The sequence below is a fragment of the Meles meles genome, chromosome 2 (assembly GCF_922984935.1).
Source record: "Meles meles chromosome 2, mMelMel3.1 paternal haplotype, whole genome shotgun sequence".
Classification (NCBI taxonomy): Eukaryota; Metazoa; Chordata; class Mammalia; order Carnivora; family Mustelidae; genus Meles; species Meles meles.
The window spans coordinates 120,634,932-120,654,519 of NC_060067.1; the positions used below are offsets into that span (position 1 = coordinate 120,634,932).

Consider the following 19,588-nt stretch of genomic DNA (forward strand, 5'->3'; position numbering starts at 1 on the left):
GACAAAGAGAAAATATATTCACATTTTTGGTTTATAGTCAATCAAGCTGTTCAATTCAGGATTTATTGACTTCTGAGCACAAGGTGCTATAAAATATGCTAAAACAAGCCAGACATAGCCCCTACCCTTTAGGAGAAATTGCCTAGAACTTTGCTCTCAAACTTGAGTATGCATAAGATCTCTTGGGGAACTTGTTTAAAATGCAAGATCTGGGCCCCCTTCCAGTCTTATTAAGTGAATTTCCGGTATTGGGGTCTGAGGATCATCATTGTTTTAAAGCAGGTGATTCTAAGAGAGGCAATCCCTGCATAACACTTTAAGAAACCGGTGTCTATGGGGCTCCTGGGTGGCTCAGTGGGTTAAGTCTCTGCCTTTGGCTCAGGTCATGATCTCAGGGTCCTGGGATCAAGCCCCGCATTGGGCGCTCTGCTCAGCAGGGAGCCTGCTTCCCCCTACCCGTCTGCCTACCTCTCTGCCTACTTGTGATCTCTGTCAAATAAATAAATAAAATCTTTAAAAAAAAAAACCAGATGTCTAGATGGCATTAATAAATATACACACACAAAAATAATAATGCAAGGCAGAAGTAGAAATATTTGAGAGTTTCAAATTGTGTGTTTAAAAAAAAATTGTGTGTTGGGCGCCTGGGTGGCTCAGTGGGTTGGGCCGCTGCCTTCGGCTCAGGTCATGATCTCGGGGTCCTGGGATCGAGTCCCACATCGGGCTCTCTGCTCGGCAGGGAGCCTGCTTCCCTCTCTCTCTCTCTCTCTGTGCCTGCCTCTCTATCAACTTGTGATCTCTCTCTGTCAAATAAATAAATAAAATCTTAAAAAAAAAAAAAAAATTGTGTGTTTTAAGAGATTAGAGCAAACTTTCTTTTTTTTTTTTCATTTTGTATTTTTTTTTAAGATTTTATTTATTTATTTGACAGACAGAGATCACAAGTAGGCAGAGAGGCAGGCAGAGAGAGGAGGAAGCAGGCTGTCCGCAAAGCAGAGAGCCCGATGCGGGGCTCCATCCCAGAACCCTGGGATCATGACCTGAGCCAAAGGCAGAGACTTTAACCCACTGAGCCACCCAGGCGCCCCTAGAGCAAACTTTCTTGATCAAAACTCTTCAGGGGCGCCGGGTGGCTCAGTGGGTTAAAGCCTCTGCCTTTGGCTCAGGTCATGATCACAGGGTCCTGCGATCAAGCCCCGCATTGGGCTCTCTGCTCAGCAGGGAGCCTGCTTCCCTTCCTGTCTGCCTGTCTCTCTGCCTACCTGTGATCTCTGCCTGTCAAATAAATAAATAAAAACAAAAGCAAAAGCAAAACAAAACAACAACAACAAAAAACCTCTTCAAAGTGTAGGGATAGAGGGCACATACCTCCATATCATCAAAGCCATCTATGAAAAACCCACAGCGAATATCATTCTCAATGGAGAAAAACTGAGACCCTTTCCACTAAGGTCAGGAACACGGCAGGGATATCCATTATCACCACTGCTATTCAACATAGTACTAGAAGTCCTAGCCTCAGCAATCAGACAACAAAAAGAAATGAAAGGCATCCAAATCAGCAAAGAAGTCAAACTATCACTCTTTGCAGTGATATGACACTTTATGTGGAAAACCCAAAAGACTCCACTCCAAATCTGCTAGAACTTGCACAGGAATTCAGTAAAGTGTCAGGTTATAAAATCAATGCACAGAAATCAGTTGCATTTCTATACACCAACAACGAGACAGAAGAAAGAGAAATTAAGGAGTCAATCCCAGGGGTGCCTGGGTGGCTCAGTTGGTTAAGCAACTGCCTTTGGCTCAGGTCATGGTCCCAGAGTCCTCGGATCGAGTCCCACGTCAGGCTCCCAGCTGCATAGGGAGTCTGCTTCTCCCTCTGACCTCCCCTCTCATGTTCTCTCTCTCTCTCTCTCAAAATAAATAATAAATAGGGCGCCTGAGTGGCTCAGTGGGTTAAGCCACTGCCTTCGGCTCAGGTCATGATCTCAGGGTCCTGGGATCGAGTCCCGCATCAGGCTCTCTGCTCAGCAGCGAGCCTGCTTTCCTCTCTCTCTCTCTCTCTGCCTGCCTGTCTACTTGTAATCTCTCTCTGTCAAATAAATAAATAAAATCTTTATTAAAAATAAATAAATAAATAATAAATAAAAATCTTTAAAAAAGGGGCGCCTGGGTGGCTCAGTGGATTAAGCTGCTGCCTTCGGCTCAGGTCATGATCTCGGGGTCCTGGGATCGAGCCCCACATCGGGCTCTCTGCTCCGCAGGGAGCCTACTTCCTCCTCTCTCTCTGCCTGCCTCTCTGCCTACTTGTGATCTCTCTCTGTCAAATAAATAAATAAAATCTTTATAAAAAAATCTTAAAAAAAAAAAAAAAGGAGTCAATCCCACTTACAATTGCACCCAAAACCATAAGATACCTAGGAATAAATTCTTTTTTTTTTTTTTAAAGATTTTATTTATTTATTTGACAGAGAGATCACAAGCAGACAGAGAGGCAGGCAGAGAGAGAGAGAGGGAAGCAGGCTCGCCGCCAAGCGAGAGCCCGATGCGGGACTCGATCCCAGGACCCCGAGACCATGACCCGAGCCGAAGGCAGAGGCCTCAACCCACCAAGCCACCCAGGGGCCCCAGATACCTAGGAATAAACCAAACCAAAGAAGCAAAGAATCTGTACTCAGAAAACTATAAAGTACTCATGAAAGAAATTAAGGAAGACACAAAGAAATGAAAAATGTTCCATGCTCCTGGATTGGAAGAACAAATATTGTGAAAATGTCTATCCTACCCAAGGCAATCTACTCATTTAATGCAATCCCTATGAAAATCCCATCCATTTTTTTTTCAAAAAGATGGAATAAATAATCTTAAAATTTATATGGAACCAGAAAAGACCTCGAATAGCCAGAGAAATGTTGAAAAAGAAAGCCAAAGTTGGTGGCATCACAATTCCGGACTTCAAGCTCTATTACAAAGCTGTCATCATCAAGACAGTATGGTACTGGCACAAAAACAGACACATAGATCAGTGGAACAGAATAGAGAGCCCAGAAATAGACCCTCAAATCGATGGCCAACTAATCTTTGACAAAGCAGGAAAGAAAGTTCAATGGAAAAAAGACAGTCTCTTTAACAAATGGTGCTGGGAAAATTGGACAGCCACATGCAGAAAAATGTAACTGGACTATTTCCTTACACCACACACGAAAATAGACTCAAAATGGATGAAGGACCTCAATGTGAGAAAGGAATCCATCAAAATCCTTGAGAAGAACACAGGCAGCAGCCTCTTTGACCTCAGCCGCAGCAACTTCTTCTTAGAAACATTGCCAAAGGCAAGGGTAGCAAGGGCAAAAATGAACTATTGGGATTTCATCAAGATCAAAAGCTTTTGCACAGCAAAGGAAACAGTTAACAGAACCAAAAGACAACTGACAGAATGGAAAAAGATATTTGCAAATGACATATCAGATAAAGCGTTAGTATCCAAAATTTATAAAGAACTTATCAAACTCAACACCCAAAGAACAAATAATCCAATCAAGAAATGGGCAGAGGACATGAACAGATGTTTCTACAAAGAAGACATCCAGATGGCCAACAGACACATGAAAAAGTGCTCCACATCACTTGGCATCAGGGAAATACAATTCAAAACCACAATGACATACCACCTCACACCAGTCAGAATGGCTAAAATTAACAAGTCAGGAAATGACAGATGCTGGTGAGGATGCAGAGAAAGGGGAACCCTCCTCCACTGTTGGTGGGAATGCAAGCTGGTGCAACCACTCTGGAAAACAGCATGGAGGTTCCTCACAAATTTAAAAATAGAGCTACTCTATGACCCAGCAATCACACTACTGGGTATTTACCCTAATTACCAAATGTAGTGATCTGAAGGGGCACGTGCACCCAAATGTTTATAGCAGCAATGTCCACAATAGCCAAACTATGGAAAGAACCTAGATGTCCATCAATAGAGGAATGGATAAAGAAGATATGTCATACACACACACACACACACACACACACACACACACACACACACACTCTATGCAGCCATCAAAAGAAATGAAATCTTGCCTTTTGCAACGACATGGATGGAACTAGAGGATATTATGCTGAGTGAAATAAGTCAATCAGAGAAAGACAATAATCATATGATCTCCCTGATATGAGGACATGGAGAAGCAACATGGGGGGTTAGGGGGATAGGAGAAGAATAAATGAAACAAGATGGGATTGGGAGGGAGACAAACCATAAGAGACTCTTTTTTTTTTTTTAATCTTTTTTTTTTAAAGATTTTATTTATTTATTTGGCAGAGAGAGATCACAAGTTGGCAGAGAGGCAGGCAGAGAGAGAGAGAGAGAGAGGGAAGCAGGCTTCCCGCTGAGCAGAGAGCCCGATGCGGGACTCGATCCCAGGACCCTGAGATCATGACCCGAGCCGAAGGCAGCGGCTCAACCCACTGAGCCACCCAGGCACCCCCATAAGAGACTCTTAATCTCACAAAACAAACTGAGGGTTGCTGGGGGGAGGGAGAGGGGGAAGGGGTTATGGACATTGGGGAGGGTATGTTCTTAATTTCGATAAAAAAAGAATAAAATAAAAAAACCACTGTAAAAGACAAGTGCTATGGGGGCTCCTGGCTGGGGGAAAAAAAGTGTTTAGAGCAAGCAGCGCTTAGTTTCTGCTACGAGAGATTAATGAAGATTTGGTGCACATGGAGATATAGATTCAGGGTTTCAATAGCAGATGAAAGAGCAGAATATTTGAAGTTAAAGAAATAGTGTGAGCTAAAGCACAGACCCTTAAGATGCCCAGGAATAATAAGAATTGCATTCTTGGGGACGCCTGGGTGGCTCAGTTGGTTAAGCATCTGCCTTCGGCTCAGGTCATGATCCCAGCGTCCTGGGATGGAGTCCCGCATCGGGCTCCTTGCTCGGTGGGGAGCCTGCTTCTGCCTCTGCCTGTGCTCTCTCTCTCTCTCTCTTTGACAAATAAAGAAATAAAATCTTTAAGAAAAAAAAAAAAAAGAATTGCATTCTCGGTCAGGTGCCTGGCTGGTTAAGTTGGAAGAGCATGTGACTCTTGATCTCTAGGTCGAGAGTTCAAATCCTATGCTGAATATAGAGATTATTAAAAATTAATAAACTTAAAAAAAAAGAATTGCATTCTTGGTAATAAGGGTTTAAAAGTAACTTAATGCCACTGGATTGTACACTGAAAAATGACTAAATGGGGGCTCCTGGGTTGCTCAGTTGGTTATGCATCTGCCTTTGGCTTCGGTCATGACCTCAGGGTCCTTGGATGGAGCCCTGAAGCAGGCTCCGTGCTCAGCAGGGAGTCTGCTTCTCCCTCTGCCTCTGCTGCTCCCCTGCCTCTACTCTGTCATAGTCTCGCTCTCTGTGTCAAATAAATAAATGAAATCTTTTTAAAAATGATTAAATGGCAAATTTTGTTATGTATATTTTACCAGTTTGTTTGTTTGTTTTTTAAGTTAAGATAACTGGTGGGGGGCGCCTGGGTGGCTCAGTGGTTTGAGCCGCTGTCTTCGGCTCGGGTCATGATCTCAGGGTCCTGGGATTGAGTCCCATGTCCGGCTCTCTGCTCTGAAGGGAGCCTGCTTCCCTCTCTCTCTCTCTGCCTGCCTCTCTGCCTACTTGTGATCTCTCTCTGTCAAATAAATAAATAAAATCTTAAAAAAAAAAAAAAAGATAACTGGTGGAGGGATGCCTGGGTGGCTCAGTTGGTTAAGTGGCTGCCTTCGGCTCAGGTCATGATTCCAGCGTCCTGGGATCGAGTCCCGTATCAGGCTCCTTCCTCGGCAGGGAGCCTGCTTCTCCCTCTGCCTCTGCCTGTCTCTCTGCCTACTTGTGATCTCTCTCTCTCACAAATAAATAAATAAAATCTTTTAAAAAAAAAAAGATAACTGGTGGAGGAATTCTATCTGTTTACAGAAAGCTGGCCTGAGTCTGGAAATCCTGGATAGTTGGAACCCTCTCAGCACTTAAAATATGGCAAAGGGGGGCACCTGGGTGGCTCAGTGGGTTAAGCCTCTGCCTTCAGCTTGTGTCACAATCTCAGGGTCCTGGGATGGAGGCCCACATCGGGCTCTCTGCTCAGCAGGGAGCCTGTCCCCCCCACGCCTACCCCCAACCGCCTACCCCCCCACCCCCCGCCTCTCTGCCTATTTGTGATCTCTGTCTGTCAAATAAATAAAATCTTTTTAAAAAAATATGGCAAAGGATCTGGGTCATGGTCTTTATCAGCAGGAACCATGCACAAATATTTGCTCACTTTGGCACAGGCTCAGAAATGACATGGGGCCCTGGCCCGTTGGGCAGGATTCTCCTGCGGTGCCAGGGACCTGAACACCTTCCCGCAGGGCTCTCAGGGCAGGAGCTGAGCAGCCAGGGAGGTGATAAGGTACGTGAGGGTTCAGGGGAGCAGCGGCCTTACCCCCCGAATTGGAAGTATTTTAATCTCTTCAGCACTGATGTGACTGTATGGGTATAAAATGGCTGAACACCCATAACAGTTGTGGGGGTTGTGGGCACTGTGTTCGTAGAGCACTGATTCAGCCAAGGGAAAGGTATAAAGAAGGCTAGATTTGTCTTTTCCTATCACCTCTCACAGAATTTATCTCCTCCATTAAAAGCGCACCTTTCCTCCTCTCCAAACTTCCTGCCTTCCAGCTACCTCATATACACACCTCAAGGCTCCCAGCTCCAACGACTATACTCTGGTTTCCTTCAACGGCATAAGTGGAATGTGTTCCAAGTTTTTCCCAAGCCGGTCCTCCAGCATTTCCTTTACATACCCACCCAAGCTTGCTCCCTTATATCAGCTTACATGACAACCCGCCAAAGAAATTGACCTGATAAATTAATATAAAAATGATCTGCATTTTTATTAAAGACGTATGGAGGCAACTGTGGTCCAGAGTGGTGAGTAAATCCCTGTTGCTCTAATTTTCCCGAGAAGGTTGTTGGAGGAGGAGCCTTTTTTGAGAACGGACTCAAGTCTGACATCTCTCAGATGATGCCTTGAGGATTCTACTCACAGATGACATTTGGTACAGCTACCCCTCAAATACTTTTGCCTGAAGGAGGCAGGATGACTAAGTAAAATAACATCCACCAAGAATCTCAAAACTCCCAATTATTAACAGCCTCATTTTGCTAACATGATCTCAAACGTGTCCCTGTGTGCTCTTCTCAAAACTCCTTCCCTCCCCACAAACTTTCCTGGAGAGCCCTGAAACAATGGGATTAAAAATATGAAGTGATTAAATGAAATGAGGTATCCTGAATTGGATCCTGGATCAGAAAAAGGATATTAAAGGACGGCTGGGTGGCTCAGTTGTTAGGAGTCTGCCTTCGCCTTGGTCATGATCCTGGGATCCTGGAATTGAGCCCCGCATTGGGCTCCCTGCTCTGCGGGAAGCCTGCTTCTCCCTCTCCCACTTCCCCTGCTTGTGCTCCCTCTCTCGCTGTGTCTCTGTCAAATAAGTAAATAAAATATTAAAAAAAAAAAAAGAAAAAGGATATTAACAAAACCCAAATGGAGTCTGTAGTTAATAGTGTTGTGCCAGTGTTAATTTCTTAGCTTGGGCAAACATACCACAGTTATACAAGATATTAACATTGGGGAAAGCTGGGCCAAGTGTATACAGGAACCATCTGGACTATCTTTGTATCTTTCTGTAGATGTAAAATGACCCCATAATAAAAAATTTATTTTTAAGAAAGGTGAAGAAAGGGCCGCCTAGGTGGCTCAGTGGGTTAAAGCCTCTGCCTTTCGCTCGGGTCATGATCCCAGGGTCCTGGGATGGAGCCCCGCATTGGGCTCTCTGCTCGGCAGGGAGCCTGCTTCCTCCTCTCTCTCTCTCTCTGCCTGCCTCTCTCCCTGCTTGTGATCTCTATCTGTCAAATAAATAAATAAAATCTTAAAAAAAAAAAAAAGGTGAATAAAGATGAGAATCTAAACCATAATTAGCCTCTATTCAAGGAATGTCTATATTCCTTTTTATGCCACTCTTGGTATAAAATCTTCCTCCAGCTCATTCACAGCAAGGTGAAATGACAGTCCAGTGTTTTAGCAACATTGCGTCATACATAATCATTAAAAACAGGGTAGAAAAAGGAATCCAAAAAACAGACAAGTAATCATTAACAGCACTTTAGGGAAAATGTGCTTATGTTGATCTAGATTACAGGTATGAGGGAAAAAAATATCCTCAAGAATTGATTTTGTAAAAACTTGAGAATTTAATCAGACCATCATTGGAGGTACCCTGGAGAATAAGTCTGGGAAAAGGCAGGGAGAGTTATGTTTTTGATTCTATGTATTTTTGTATTGTATGACTTTTTTTTTAAACAGTGAGAATGAATTATTTTTACCATTTAAAAAACAAATATATATGTTTTAAACATTTTATTTTTCAGTAATCTCTACACCCAACATGGGGCTTAAACCTCCAACCCGAGATTAAGAGTCACATGCTCTCCCCAATCAGCCAGCCAGCCCCAATAAATATAAATATATATATATATTTTTTAAGATTTTTAAAATTCATTTGACAGACAGAGATCACAAATAGTCAGTGAGACAGGCAGAGAGAGAGAGAGAGGATGAAGCAGGCTCCCTGCTGAGCAGAGAGCCCAATGTGGGACTCCATCCCAGGACCCTGGGACCATGACCCGAGCTGAAGGCAGAGGCTTTAACCCACTGAGCCACCCAGGTGCCCCACAAATATATATATTTTAAGTAGCAGTTTATATACTATGAGGAAAAAATAGCTATGTTTGAAATGGAACACCAGAAACATTATAATTATAAAATAAAAGAAAGAAAAATAGGGAAGTAATATGGAAGGAAATATGTGTAAATCTTCATAATGCTTATATATGATGGTAAGATGAACTTTTTATCTTCTGCATTTTATATTCTCTGTACTCAACCTGCAGTTTTTCTTTATTAGGGAAAATAAAAGTAAAAAATTACAACTTCTACATACATGTCATTATCAAATTTTTTTGCACAAATATTATGACATATATCCCTATGTGGTTCTTTAAACTTGAAGAAATTGTGAATTTTAGAACCTGTATCATAAACTATCTTCAGAAAAACTACATTAAAAGAAATAGCCTTTGAGGGGCACCTGGGTGGCTCAGTGGTTTAAGCCGCTGCCTTCGGCTCAGGTCATGATCTCGGGGTCCTGGGATCGAGTCCCGCATCGGGCTCTCTGCTCGGCAGGGAGCCTGCTTCCCTCTCACTCTCTCTGCCTGCCTCTCTGCCTACTTGTATCTCTCTCTGTCAAATAAATAAATAAAATCTTTAAAAAAAAAAAAAAAAAAGAAATAGCCTTTGAGAATTTGGCCACTGATGCACAGGTTTAGTTTCCTTTTCAAAGTATTTAGAAAAAAAATCTAGCTGTGTACAAGGGCTGCCTTCTCAAACTACTAGGAGTAATGACCAGGGAGATAATATTTGAATATTCTTGTTAATTGTCTGAAACCAAACATTTGATAACTACTTTCTTTCTTTCTCTTTCTTTTTTTAGTAAAGTGTTTTCCAAAGAAAATCTTCAAATCTCTGACTTCCCTTGCTGTGGTTTCTTTTCTCATCTTCACTTAAATATCCCTGAGGCACCACAAACAAAACAAACCTGAAATAAAATCCAATGTCCTTTTTTTTTTTTTAAGAATTTATTTACTTATTTGACAGAGAGAGACACCACAAGAGAGGGAACACAAGCAGGGAGAGTGGGAGAGGGAGAAGCAGGCCTCCGGCTGAGCAGGGAGCCCAATGCAGGGCTTGATCCCAGGACTCTGGGGTCATGACCTGCGCGGAAGACAGATGCTCAAGGACTGAGCCACTCAGGCGCCCCCAAATCCAATGTCTTAATGTTCTTAACACCATCGAGTTCCCAGACTTCTCCTCCCACCTTCCCTGGAATTGAAAGCAGGGTTTGAGTATCTCCAGCAAAAATTAATCAGATCTGGAGGAGATTTCACTTAGCCTATGAAGGTGCTTAGACCGGGAGGGTCACATTCTCTTTCAGAGCTAAGTGGAATATACACAGCCAGGCTGGAGAAGGAGGAAGTTCTCAAGAAAAGCAGTGTGACTGCTCCCTTTGAGCAGAGATTAGCCGGCAAAGTGTGGACACCAGGAAGAGAGAGAGATGTTTAAAGGGGATTTGTAAGAAAGTTTGCTCCATAATATCCCTCATCCCCTAGCCCACCTCCAGTAGCACTCCATCCTTATTCCAAAAGCTTCTCAAAAAGCAGCCTGCCCCGGAGCCCCTGGGTGGCTCAGTGGGTTAAGCATCTCGCTTGGGCTCGGGTCATGATCTCCGCGTCCTGGGATCCTGTGTCAGGCTCCGTTCTCAGAGCGGAGTCAGCTTGTCCCTCTCCCTTTGCCGATCCCCTGCTCATGCTCTCTCTCTCAAATAAATAAATAAAATCTTTAAAAAAAAACCCAAAAAACAAAAAACAAAAAAAAACCTGCCTGGGTTTGAAACCTGACTCTGTTTACTGGCTGTTGGCAAGTCAGCCTACCTCTCTATTCATTGATTTCCTCATCTGGCATATGGTCACTATGTGGGTTATGAGAATTAACTGAATTAATCCTGTTCCATAACTGAGATAATGTTTAGATGGCTGCAATAGTTACCAACTTGTTCTTCCTTTCCTCAGGATCTTCTAGCATTTCACAATGGCTTTCGCAACGGCTCCAGAGGGAAACTTGGGTGGCTCAGTCAGTTAAGTGTCTGCCTTCAGCTTGCGTCCTGATCTCAGGGTCTTGAGATGAACCCTACTCCCAGGCTCCCTGCTCAACGGGGAGTCTTTGTCTCCCTCGCCCTCTGCTCCTGCTCTCTGTCACTCTCAAATACATAAATAAGATCTTTAAAAAAAAATGGTGGAGTGATTCTTTAAAATACAGAACTGTGGGGCACCTGGGTGTCTCAGTGGGTTAAAGCCTCTGCCTCCGGCTCAGGTCATGATCCCAGAGTCCTGGGATCGAGCCTGGCATCGGGTTCTCTGCTCAGCGGGGAGCCTGCTTCCTCCTCTCTCTGCCTGCCTCTCTGCCTTCTTGTGATCTCTGTCAAATAAATAAATTTTAAAAAAATCTTAAATAAAAATACAGAACTGTATGCATTAATCCCCAGCTGAAACCCCTTTGAGTTTCAGTCACCCTTTGTTTCCAACGCAACTTTTATTTTTTTAGGCTTTAATATTTTATCCAAATTTTACTTTATGTTAATTATAACATTGGAAAGGAAGGATCTAATTCCACACGAAATGTCAGACTCTAAAATGTACCCATTAAACTACTAAAAAATAAACCAAATGGTAAGAATATAAATAGAAATCCAATTTAGATTCGAATGATGTCATAAAGTGATTACAGTCACAGAGACTATTCCTGCTTGCATCTAGAACTCCTAGAAGCTGTTTCATCTGGTGCAAGAGAAAAAAAAAAAAAAAAACAAAAACAAACACACACAACATGAGAGGGAATTAAGGGAATTAAGTACTGAATTACTGGTTTCATCACATCCATCTTCTCCACCCCAAAATGGCACATAAAAAACCCAGCTACTGTGCACTGCAGACTATGTGGTGTAAAAGAGGTGTGGAATGGGGTGAAAACAGGTCATGAAAATCTGTCTAAAGTCTCTTTCAGGGACGCCTGGGTGGCTCAGTGGGTTAAGCCTCTGCCTTCAGCTCAGGTCATGATCCTGGGAACGTGGGTCCTGGGATCGAGCCCTGCATGGGGCCCCTTGTTCAGCGGGGAGTCTGCTTCTCTCTCTCCCTCTGCTGATCCCTCCCCTGCCCCCGGCTTGTGTGTGCTCTCTCTCTATCTCAAATAAATAAAGGAGAGCTTAAAAAAAATTTAAGTCTCTTTCAGGTGAGGTAGTACACAACTCAAAGAACAAGTCAAACAAGCCTCTTCTCCATTAGGGTAGGAAACCAAGGTTCATGTCTCAGGAAGTCATAATTTTATTCATGTACTCTACCTATTTGCAAACTGCCTATAAATTATCAGCTTTCATAGGAGCCATTTCCAAATAAAAAAGAAATCTGACATCGCTATAGGCCACCAAGTTCCCCCCCAAGTCTACAGCTGAAATGACCTTTTTTTGGAATTTGTTTTTCCTTTATCACTGAAAGGGCAACATCTTAAAGCAGAATCATCTTTCTTTTTTTTTTGAAAGATTTTATTTATTTATTTGACAGACAGAGATCACAAGTAGGCAGAGAGGCAGGCAGAGAGAGAGAGAGAGGAAGGGAAGCAGGCTCCCCGCTGAGCAGAGAGCCTGATGCGGGGCTTGATCCCAGGACCCTGAAATCATGACCTGAGCCGAAAGCAGAGGCTTAACCCACTGAGCCACCCAGATGCCCCAAGCAGAATCATCTTTAGTGTGGAGGTCTAAGATGATATTTAGCAATGCTGCATCCCAGACAAAGGTACCCAAATTCTGAAGGTAGCTATGCTGCAAAATGGTTTAAAATTAAACGATTCGGGGCACCTGGGTGGCTCAGTGGTTTAAGCTGCTGCCTTCGGCTCAGGTCATGATCTCAGGGTCCTGGGATCGAGTCCCACATTGGGCTCTCTGCTCGGCAGGGAGCCTGCTTCCCTCCCACTCTCTCTGCCTGCCTCTCTGCCTACTTATGTCTCTCTCTGTCAAATAAATAAATAAAATCTTAAAAAAAAAATTAAACGATTGTACAGTATTCAATTATGCTTGCATTCCAGGCCTAGACCAAGATTGTGGCCACCAGTGTTGACATTCTTGCCATCCAGCAGAGCTGACAGTGTCAGTCTGACACCCCTGGCTTTAGGATCTGAATGTATCCTAAACCCATAGGAATGGAGTTGTTCACATCAGTCGGGAAACAGGGCATCAGGTTCCAGCAAGTGTTACTTGTTGTCTAGACCAGAATGACATTGGTCTCCAACTTCTTCTTCTTTTTTTTTTTTTTTTAAGATTTTATTTATTTATTTGTCAGAGAGAGAGAGAGAGAGAGAGAGAGAGAGCGAGCACAGGCAGACAGAGTGGCAGAGGGAGAAGCAGGCTCCCTGCAGAGCAAGGAGCCCGATGTGGGACTCGATCCCAGGACGCTGGGATCATGACCTGAGCCGAAGGCAGCCGCTTAACCAACTGAGCCACCCAGGCGTCCCTGGTCTCCAACTTCTTGTTCACCTTCTGATAAATGGAGCCACTACACTCTATCCTGTCATTTACGTTAGTGCGAAGCTGCAATTCATCAGTCTTGCAGTCAACCGCAAAGTTGCTCTGGGTACGCCCCAGACTTTGTGGTCTCAGGATTCATCTGGGAGCTAGCCAGCCAGCCAGTCTTCTTGACCTGGAACCTGAACACCTTAGACTAAAGGCCCAGCCATGTAGAAATCCACATCCAGGTTGATGCACTCTTTATGCCCTGTCCTGATTTTATCATCCCACCCCTTCACTGCCACTTTCTCCCTGGCACCCTGCCCCTGTCCCCCATGAGAGGAAGAATCAAAGGTCAGCTTCAGTCCACATGCAAGCTGATCTTCCACAAAGATCTCCATACCTCGTATGTTCACAGTGTTTCATTTCTCCATAGACATCAGACCATGTTTGGTGCATCTACTTGGTTTCCAGGCTAACCCTCACTTTGGTGGTTGGCTTCAGTCTTGGATGAACTTAAGTTTGTACATTCCAATCTATTCTCAGATTTTGTCTTCCTTCCTTCCTCCCTTCCTTCCCCTTCCTTTCTTCCTTCCTTCTTTTTTTCCTACCCTCCTTTCTTCTTTTTCTTCTTTTAAGATTTTATTAGAGAAAGAGAGAGAGAGCATGAACAGATGGGAGGGTCAGAGGGAGAGGGAGAAGCAGACTCCCTGTGAGCAAGGAGCCTGATGCCGGCCATCCCAGAATCCTGAGATCATGACCTGAGCTGATACTCCTAGGATTTTGTTTCTAAATCACATTTTATGAAGCCATATCCATAGCTCTTGGGGAAGACATCCCTGGCAGATTTGTCAGGATGAGCATTTAAGGGAGGCACAGCCATCCCAGGCTCAGTGGCAGTGTTGTCTGCTGGGCGGTGGCTATAGCATGAGCAATGGAGCCCCAACTCAACATCTGATCCTTAAGTCCTGCTACTTCCCACCACCCACCTATATCATCATCGCCCACACACCTGGCACGGGCATGACTCTGGGCCTCTCCTTATGTTCTCTCCTTCCTTTGGATTATACTCTCTATTACTTTTAACTAATGAGTTGCTATTAAGCCTTCAAGACGACTATTAAAAGATTTTCCCTTCTGTGAAGTCTTTCTCAGCAATCACATGCGAAAGTGAGTCACTTCCACTTCTTTGTTTCCATTTCATTTGGTATGTAGCCCTGCTTTTGTACCTAACAGGTTGTGCTGGAATTACGTGTTTATGGATCGTTCTCAGTAAACTGTGATCTACTCAGTGAGAGGGACTGTTCTTAATTCTTTGTTTGTCCAAAACCACAGCCATATTCCAGGCACATCAAAGATGATTAATAACAGTGTGGTGAGAGGATGAGTGAATAAATTAATAGATTAGTAAAACACCTCAGGTGACATCTCCTTGGGTAGGACAATAAAGACAGTAAAGTGGTGACCAGTAGGGTACAGGCCACCACTGTGGCCATGTGACTGGGCAAATTTCTGACTTTTTGTGCCTTGGTTTCCTCATCTATAAAATGGTGACAATAATACATTTCTAGTTGTTTGAATTAAATAACAAATGTACAGTGCTGACAGCAAGACCTGGCACATAGTAATGATTCTATATGTAGTAGTGATTATTGTTGTTATTGATCATGGGGAATCACTGAGAACTCCATGAGAGGTAGGGGTTATGTTCTGACTTTTACCATTTAATTCCTGACAGCCACAGTGCTTCATATACAATAGGCACTCAATAATAATTGTTTGAATAAATATCAAAGTAATAAAAAAAGAAAACAAAAGAGAAAGAGAGAAACAAAACAAAACAAACCCCCACACAGGGTAAATAGGAGTGCATTTAGAACAAATAAGTGTTCTTTGTGCCAAGAACAAAGATATTGCCAAATCACCTCAGGTCCTCACCACTGGCCTAGACGAGAAGATGGCCCTGGAGTTTCTGAATCTTTCATTTTACCCTCACAGGAACTTTGCCCACCTCATTCACAGTGCTCTCTCTAAAGACATAGAAAGGGAAAAGGATGCTATATATATACAAGGAATGACATTAAGAGCCAGGGAAGCCTGTTTTTTTTTTTCGGTAGCCCATGGACTCATGACGTACTGAAACAACTTAAAAAAAAAAATTTTTATTTATTTATTTAAAAAAATTTTTTTTAAAGATTTTATTTATCTATTTATTTGACAGCGAGAGAGAGAGATCACAAGTAGGCAGAGAGTCAGGCAAAGAGAGAGAGAGAGAGAGGGAGGGAAGCAGGCTCCCTGCTGAGCAGAGAGCCCAATGTGGGACTTGATCCCAGGACCCCTGAGATCATGACCTGAGCTGAAGGCAGCGGCTTAACCCACTGAGCCACCCAGGTGCCCCTGATTTTATTTATTTAGATAGAGTGAGTGCAAGTGGGGGGTGGAGCAGAGGGAGAGGGAGCAAGAGAATCTCAAGCAGACTCCATGCTGAGTGCAGAGCCTGACATGGGGTTTGATCTCATGACCTTGAGAGCATGACCTGAGCCAAAATCAAGAGTCAGATGCTTAACCAACTAAGTCACCCAGATACCCCTGAAGCCACATTTTCTGGTCCTTGGTTTGATCTATAAAAATCAAACCTTAAATATTTGCAAACCTGGGGCACCTGGGTGGCTCAGTGGGTTAAAGCCTCTGCATTCAGCTCAGGTCGTGATCCCAGGGTCCAGGGATCGAGGCCCACATCAGGCTCTCTGCTCAGTGGGGAGCCTGCTTCCCTTCCTCTATTTCTGCCTGTCTCTCTGCCTACTTGTGATCTCTGTCAAATAAATAAATAAATAAAAATTTGCAAACCTATTTGCAACCAGACTAGATGATGCTGGCTTTAGTAACTGTTACTGCATTACAGAAATAGAGTCAAAATGAGATTTGTAAGGGGTATGTCTTAGTTCAGGCTGCTATAACAAATTACCATAGACTGGGTGATGTGTCAATAATAGAAATTTATTTGTTGGGTTGCCTGGGTGGCTCAGTCGTTATGTGTCTGCCTTTGGCTCAGGTCATGATCTCAGAGTCCTGGAATCAATCCCCACATCAGGCTTCCTGCTCAGTGGGGAGCCTGCTTCTCCCTTTCCTACTCCCCCTGCTTGTGTTCCCTCTCCTGCTGTCTCTTTCTCTGTCAAATAAATAAATAAAATCTTAAAAAAAAAAAAAAAGAAATTTATTTCTCACATTTCTGAAGGCTGGCAGAGTTGGGTTCTGGCAAGGGTCATCTAAGCTAGATTGCTGACTTTTTGTATCCTTACATGGCAGAGGATGAGAGCCAGCTCTCTAGCCAAAGGTTCCACCCTCATGACTTAATTACCTCCCAAAGGCCCCAATTCCAGATACCATCACATTGTGATTAGAGTTGCAGCATATGAATTGCCAGAGTGAAGAAAAAAACATTCATCAGGTGACCTGCTTCTTTACATAGAGGAGGCAAAACTTTACTCATCTTAGGTTTTCAGCTGGGCTCTTTAACAAAGAGACAGATTAATGAGAGAAAAGCAATTTGATATGTACCGTGCAGTACATCACATGGGAGAAACTTGAAGAGTAATTCAAAGTAGTGGCTTAGAACTCTGGCTTATGTAGCATCTTCAACAAAAACCAATACATTTACAGAGAAATAACAGGACGAAGGAAAGTAGTTTTAGGCTTCCAAGGGTGGCAAACTGAGGGAAGGTAAATAGATGGGAGGAAGCTAATGGAGTAAAGTTTGTTTGTAAATTCCTCGTTTATTGTCCTTGAGCTGAAGTCTGCCTCCAGAAAAAGGAGAATTTATATCCTGCTTGTAAGCAGAAAGAGAGCAATCTTGTAAAGCAATCAGAGAGAAGAGTTTGCTGCTTCTTAATTGCCTTAAGTTTGAAATAATTTTTATGGATAAAGAGGAATATTTGGGGGTGACATATTCTGGTTTCCACTATTTACTATCCAAAAAAGCCTAAGGAAAGAGAAAAAAGTTTTAAATTTATTTATTTTTATTTAAATTCAGTTAACATATAATGTATTCTTGGTTTCATAAGTAGAGGTCAGTGGTACATCAGTCTTAGATAATACCCAGTGCTCATTACATCACATACCCTCCTTAATGTCCATCATTCAGTTACCCACCCCCACACCCTCCCCTCCAGCAACCCTCAATTTGTTTCCTATGCTTAAGAGTCTCTTATGGTTTGTCTCCCTCTCAGATTTTGTCTTGTTTTATTTTTTCCTCTCTTCCCCTATGATTCTCTGTTTTGTTTCTTAAATTCTATGTATCAGTGAGATCATATGAAAATTGTCACTCTCTGATTAACATGTTTTGCCTAGCATAACACCCTCTAGTTCCATCCATGTCATTGCAAGTGGCAAGATTTCACTTTTTGATGGCTGAGTAGTATTCCATCATATATATATACACCATATTTTCTTTATTCATCTGTCGATGGACATCTGGGCTCTTTCCATAGCTTGGCTATTGTGGACACTGTTGCTATAAACACTGGGGTTCACATGACCCTTCAGATCACTACATTTGTATCTTTGGGATACACACCCAGTAGTGCAGTTGCTGAGTTGCAGGGTAGCTCTGTTTTCAACCTTTTGAGGAACCTCCAGAATGTTTTCGAGAGTGGCTGAACCATCTTTCATACCCACCAACAGTCTTAGAGGGTTTCCCTGTCTCTGCATCCTCTCCAATATCTGTTGGGTCCTAACTTGTTAATTTTGGCCATCTGACTGGTGTGAGGTGGTATCTCCTTGAGGATGTGATTTGTATTTCCCTGATGCCAAGTGATGTTGACTTCATGTGTCTATTGGCCATCTGGATGTCTTCTTTGCAGAAATGTCTGTTCATGTCTTCTGCCCATTTCTTGATTGGATTATTTGTTCTTTGGGTGTTGAGTTCGATAAGTTCTTTATAGATTTTGGATACTAGCTCTTTATCTGATATGTCATTTGCAAATATCTTCTCACATTCTACTGATTGCCTTTTGGTTTTGTCAGCTGTTTCCTTTGCTGTGCAAAAGTTTTTTATCTTGATGAAGTCCCAATAGCTCACTTTTGCCTTTGTTTGCCTTGCCTTTGCAGATGTGTCTAGCAAGAAGTTGCTGCAGCTAAAGTCCGAGAGGTTGCTGCCTGTAGTCTCCTCTAGGATTTTGATGGATCCCTCTCTCACATTGAGGTCTTTCATCCATTTTGAATCTATCTTTGTGTACAGTGTAAGGAAATGGTCCAGTTTCATTCTTCAGCATGTGGCTGTCCAATTTTCCCAGTACCATTTGTGGAAGAGACTGTCTTTTTTCCGTTGGATATTCTTTCCTGCTTTGCCAAATATTAGTTGACCATAGAGTTGAGGGTCCATTTCTGGGTTCTCTATTCTGTTCCATTGATCTATGTGTCTGTTTTTATGCCGGTACCATACTGTCTTGATGATTATACTTTTGTAATAGAGCTTGAAGTCCAGGATTATGATGCCCCCAGCTCTGGTTTTCTTTAAGGAAAGAGAAAATTGAATAGGAAATATTACATCATGGTAATCCACCAGTTTGAACCCCAAAATGGAAAAAGAAAGCAAAGGGCGGCGATGCTGGCTAGCTCAGTCAGAAGAGAATTTGACTTGGGACTTGTTGTCTCTCAAGGTCTCTATTGCTGGGCCGTGGTATCAGGAATTCCCCCACAGAAGTTCTGGCTGTTCGGGCTGCTTTGAGTACAGCCTGGAGCAACATATAGTTAGAGGAAAAGAAGAAGCAGAAAGCTGATGATCTCTGGTTGGAGATGAGGTACTCTTAGGTCTGCAACTCTGAAGCTATAACCCTCAGCATTGCTGTCAGTCTGAGGCTTTGCCACATTTTTTTTCTTCTATAAATTCTAACGTGCACTTGCCTGCTTCCCTTTTAATATCACCATCTTGTGTGGACAAGAGTCTCTGTCCTCTATAAGCCACTGAAAGACAGAGCGAAGTCTCACAGCTTGGTCTGTCCCTGATACATGCAGTCTGTGGAGGACTTTTATTTTATTATTTTATTTCTTTAAAAAGATTTTATTTATTTATTTATTTGAGAGACAGAGATAGAAGCAGTCTCCCCACTGAGCAGACAGCCCAATGTGAGGCTTGATCCCAGGACCCTGGGTCATGACCTGAGCCAATGCTTAACCGACTGAGCTACCCAGGTGCCCTGTGGAGATTTTTAATGAGGTGCAGGTGCAGATTGGATGTAACCATTCTGTGGATTTGTTGCAGTGACTGGAATAGCTAGATATTTTCTTGACACCAAGATGTTCTCTTCAAAGTACATTGTATTGATTTGCATTAAGCTCACCTGCATGTGATGATATGATATCACTGAAATGATAGTGATTTAACCAAGAGAGTTCATTT

At 42.9% G+C, this 19,588-nt stretch overlaps 1 pseudogene; it reads right to left on the minus strand.

Annotated features, from left to right (window-relative positions):
- Positions 1-12,752: 12,752 nt before the first annotated feature.
- On the minus strand, positions 12,753-13,741 carry LOC123936889 (annotated as a pseudogene).
- Between the last annotated feature and the right edge of the window lie 5,847 nt (positions 13,742-19,588).